Genomic DNA, 6000 nt, shown 5'->3' on the forward strand with positions numbered 1-6000 from the left:
TTAGATTTATTTGATGGATGCTAACGAGAGTGACGTATAAGATATATGAACATTAATGGAAGGATGGATACGTAAAACCCCTATTTAGTGAAAGTTGCATCAATAGTAGGATGCCGGACCAAAATAGTTGATTGATTTGAATGGCCACAAAGAACAGATTAAAGAAAACAAAGGCACAAAATAATAGCATATTCCGTTTTCTTCGCACTGTTGTTGATGGGCTTTCCAGCATGTAATTATTCCCACCCTCACTAAAGGTTGGATGGTGGATCCCTACTCGATGAGACCTCTTTTAGGTCTCTCTTTTGTGAATGGTACATTTGCGTTTCATCTGAAGAGTGTGCAACTCAACCTTTATTTAATGCCATTCTTTATTTAATGCCCTTCCTCGCATTTAAATATTTTCAGTCTTATCTTCTTTCTACAGAATATGTACGAACAGATAGATATAGAGAGAGAAAAAAAAAAGCCACAAGAAGCATGGCTTGTGATGTTGTGTACATTATAGAGGGATCATCTTAGATGATACTTTTAGTCTAAGAGTATTAGACACAGCAAAGTCTAAGTAGTTAACTTGATGCAAGGAGTATAACTAAATAGATAAGAAAAATTAAAAATATTATTTTTATACTATGTTAATATATAAAAAAGAAATGTGAAGAGAAAATGGGTGAGAAACTAAATTACTCGTAGAACAACGCTACGTGGACAAAAACAAACAAAATAAAGTATTGAAAGAAGTTTTGTTATCTAAGTATATAATATAAGGTGATATTATTTGGAGAATAAGAAATTCACATATCATAAGAAATATTGATAATTATGATTTTATTATTTATATTAAAGATTTAACGATAGGAAAAAAAAAGAAAAATATCATCCCGAGTTCTCCTAGGATTTTCTCAAAAAAATAAAAAAATTATGTAAAATGATAGAAGTGTTGATCATTAGATATTTTCTTTTGGTTTCAATGTCTTCTTATCTTCTAACAAATACAATTTGATTTGTATATAGTCGAGCAAGATTAGATGCCTTGATCACAAAGTATCGAATCACTTATCGAGGAATAAAATAATGGTGTGGAATTTTATATGTGGACTTTGATAACTTATCATACATTTGTGCTTCCCAATACAATATACAAATTTGGGCTTTTGAACGTTATCAAGCTTATATATACATATAATATTAGCGATCATTCCTTTTCTTTATCGTTGTTGGGGTGGTGGGAATAAAGGTTTCGAAGGTCTTCACTCTCGTTAGACTTTATTGCATGAGCTGTCGTCCCCATCGCTCCAAGAAAAATCCAAGGAAGCATGAAGACTTCAGCTTCGTCGGCTGAGACTTCCACACCGCATGCTGTGTGACGTCCCAAGAAATCTTGTTGTGATACTCACAAATGTCCAATTTAAACCAAAGAAGATCTTTGGTTGCCAAGAGTTCGAAATTATAATACCTTAATATTTTTTTTATTTTTTGGTTTGATTATTTTTAATTACTATTTTGATGATCCATTTTGGAGTTCATATTGGACCTAATTTTTTTTTCCATGACCACGTCAATTTAGAAGATCGAATTTTATTTGATCTGTTTAATCCATGATAATTTTGTGAATTTGGATAGAGAAATAGGTGTTCGAGTTTGAATATAAAAATACGATTTCAGATACTCTGATTCAAATATTAGGAAGAATCATACTTTGAAATGAAAAAAGTCAACTGCATGACAATTCAACCACTTAAAATAGATGTTCAACCTAATTTATGTTGACCTAAACTCAAATTCATCATCGATTACAACGATCTATATCTCTAAATTGAAATCGACTGTTTTCTTGTCATGTTTTCGTGATGAATCTGAATAAAAAAAAATATATGTATTTATGAGGAGAAAATACCTCTAAACTAGAATCTACTAAAGTCAACTACTGAAACTTGGTCATGGCGGAGAATATGATCCTTCAAACGTGTTCTTTCCTCCACTCGGTGGGATCCAAAACATAGATCAAACCTGCCTCCTATTTTATTTGCCAGCATCAAGAATTCAACTCCATGACTCTTTTTCTCAAAAGGAAGCCAAGAAAGAAAACAAGGAAGACTGATGCGTCTTTTCTTGACGAGTTCATCATCTGAGATGAGGTTACTGTTCCCTCCTCTTCGCTAGACAGGGACATGCTATTACTGGATTCATGCAATTATGGAGAAGCACAGGCTACATGATTGGCATAACATTCATAAACTTTGGTGCACTTTCTGAATTGATATATTATCGTGAACTGCAATAGTCTTCCGTAAACATTCATAAACTGATGAGAGATTCTTACCGGCAGTCGAACACAGAAAGGAGGTATGACTGTTTCCACTGTGCCACGAAGACCGGAGAACGGAAGCATCCATCCATCGACACCGACGTTAATGGAGGGTGGGCTTCCGGTAGCCTCGAAAGAGATTGGCATGAAGACTGGAATTACTTCTTGGACGGAGGACAGATTAAAGATCTTTGAACACATGTCGAGTACGGTGAGAGTGCATTGGTAGGATCGACACCGAAACAGCTGTTGGGAGTGGCAGACAGCATAGCATCCATCTGCTTCGACTCCAAGCATGAGATCTGAGACTGGGAATAGAGTATATACTGTGGATATATATAGGATGGATGAAGTCTTTTCTTTAGCTTTCTCTGTGATATGCCATTACGTTATGTTTGATCGATCAGATTCGATATATGGAATCTTGAAGAAATCTAATTACTAGACATATCACGACAACTACCCGACATTATAAAGAATCTATTGAATATATCATGTTAATTTAATACAGCATGTTACGTAAGTCTGACTTCTTAAATACATCAAAAAAATGTATTTTTCTTCTTTGTATAAGTTCTAAATATGCAATGTCTACTCCAGAAATGAATAATGTCAAATCATCAAATCGAACTGATATTTAATTTAACTATGTCACTCTATAAATCAAAATATAGAATTATATCATGGAAGCTCATATTTTTCGTCATCCTAAAAGAATTTTGGCTTCTTACATAACTTCAAGAAAAAAGAAGAAAGATAATAGAAAGAACAAGGAATATTTTCAATTTATAGTAACTTTTATTTATTCAAAAATATGTATTTGTATTAATCAAAAGGATAAAGTATAAGTTTTTTAAACAAACAAATTCAGTCATAACCCAACGAATCTCCTCATCCTCATCCATGTACCCAAAAACCAATCGTTCATTTATTTATTTTAATCTTAATATTTATCTTTTATTATATCTAATCTTAATCATTTGAATTAATTTTATCACACTTATTTAATTCAAAATAATTATAACTTAAAGTTACCTTCGAAAAAAATAAAACTTCTCTTTTGCTAAAGCTTTTGTTAAGATGTTGGCAAGTTTATCTTCAATGTTTGTAGTAATTTATTTGAATCTCTCATGTATTTAGTGCACCTGTGAAACTTATCATCATAATAGATTTTAGTTGGTTCATTTTGATTTTCGTACAGATCTATTAGGATTCTTTGAAGCCATATTATTTGATATGTTATACTTATAATCATAACATACTTAGAGATTAAGAGAGGAACATATTCTTCTTCTTTTTTTTTCATAAAATCACCCTTGAGCCAAATCTCAAAGTATTTTTCTATCCTCTACGTAACTAACCTAATCACTATCGAATATAACTTAAAATCTTTTACACGCTAATATCATGATTAAGAGTTTCTTTGATGTATATAAGAATTCTTTTAATTGCTTCAAAATGATGGTTACTAGGGTTGTGCATTGATAGAGATGATTTTACCTTATGCCAAACTCATCTGCCACCAAGATTAACACCTAAACATGGTTCTATGTCACCAACCCCAATATGGTATCGTAGTACGTCTCGATGTGCCCCGCATCAATAACGAACAATAATTGTTATACTTTGTCAAGATCAGAGAATGATCAAGCGGTTCACCTAGTCTTATCCTAAGCCAACCAGTAAAAAGGCATAGAGATTAGGTATAAAAAGGAACCTATTAGCTTATGCCGAAGAGAGGTGCCTCTCTATATACTAACTAAGTCATGTAGCTTACACTACTATCTTTTCCCCTTAGCTGACTTAACCATCAGAGGGGCCATACTAGGCAACCCTTGATGCCTGCTTATTATACAGGATCGTTGGTTGCTCGAGGACACCAGGACAACCCAGCCCCGAGGAGGAACCTTGCAACCAAGAAGATCTCGGTCTGCCTTCCCGATCATCCCTAACTGAGTCCTCACCAATTGACATCTTTTCGACTAGACAACATATATGATCTTACCTCATCAAGTTTCCCACGTCAGTTAGGAAGAGAAACCTAGCAGAGCTTGCACCTTTGACGGTGGATCAACCGTATCGACTCATCAGTCAACGATACTCATGACACCATCATACATGAATTTGGATAATAAAATAAAATATCCAGCCTTAAATGTATGGGATATATAATCCTTCAATTAGACTTATATACTATTTCTCATCTATCTTTTAAACTTCATCATCTAACATAAGTTTATTATCTATTTTTTTTAAATCCATCATCTAACATAAATTTATCGTTATCATTTGTATTCATTAAAATATTCACTAGCTTACAAGTTATTATATAAAATCTTTTTAACAAATCTTTACTATATTTTTCTTAGTACAAAAAAATTCATTTGCATCTTGAACAATTTTCATTCCCAGAAAATAATGTAAAAGAATTAGGTCAATCATTTTAAATTTTGACATCATATTTTTCTTAAATTCAACAAGCATATCTCATGATTTTTTAATATAAATTATATTATCCATATACAAATAAACAATAAGAATGTTCATACGTTAGGCTTATATATATATATATATATATATATATATATATATATATATATATATATATATATATATATATATAAAGTTGATTCACTTGATTTTTTTTAAGAATTACATTAAGAAAATATTTGTCAATTCTGCTATACCGTATCCTCGGTGCTCATTTCAAACTATATAATGTTTTTATCGAATATATATATATATATATATATATATATATATATATATATATATATATATATATATATATATAAATATAATTTTTCAGTATTTTAATTTTAAATTCTTCATACTGCTTTGCATAAATCTCTTCTTAGAACTTTCCATTCAAGAAGGCTGATTTGGTATCAAATTGATAAACTTATCAATTTTTTCTAAGCTACCAATGCTAATACTGTTATAATTGTATCAATTCTAGCAACTAAAGAAAAAGTTTTTAAAATACCCACTTAGTCTAATTATTTCTTTTCATGGGGGCAAATTTACTAACTTCTAAGTCATACCTTTTTCAATAGCTTGCAGTTCGTTATTCATATATACAACTTCAAAACAAATAGGTTTCAAAGAAAAATATGCAAAATCATGAGATTGATATATCTTAAAACACTACAAATTTTTTTTAGAAGTATTTTAGTATCACAAGAATCGTCTAAATTAAAATCATTCAAAATATGAGAAAATTTGAATGAGGTATAAACAATACGGAATATATCATGTATCTTATCAACTTTTTCTCCTATAACTATTGAAATTTTAACTATTTTAGAGTTTCAAACTTACTCTTTATTAAAAATAACATCACTGATTTATGATCAGTTTTTTAGTTATAGGATCATAAAGTCTTGAACATTTATGTTCTAAAGTTTCAGATCTATTCAATTTTTGCTTGTAAACTAAACACACCTTATTAATTCATCAATAGACGATATCTTTAGTTTCTTTTATGGTAGTAAACATTATATCAAATTTGAGATAAACTCTAAACTTTTTCTACTACTATTTATTCATTTAGGTTTTTATCATAAGACCTCAACTGATTCATAAAAGAAAAGACTTCTAAGAAAAAAAAGACTTCTAAGAAAAAATAAATGATAGATTTAGAATATTTTATAGTAAGAATTCTGAATTCACATCGAAGAATCTAAAGCTTT

This window comes from Musa acuminata, chromosome BXJ3-4 (assembly GCF_036884655.1).
Source record: "Musa acuminata AAA Group cultivar baxijiao chromosome BXJ3-4, Cavendish_Baxijiao_AAA, whole genome shotgun sequence".
Classification (NCBI taxonomy): Eukaryota; Viridiplantae; Streptophyta; class Magnoliopsida; order Zingiberales; family Musaceae; genus Musa; species Musa acuminata.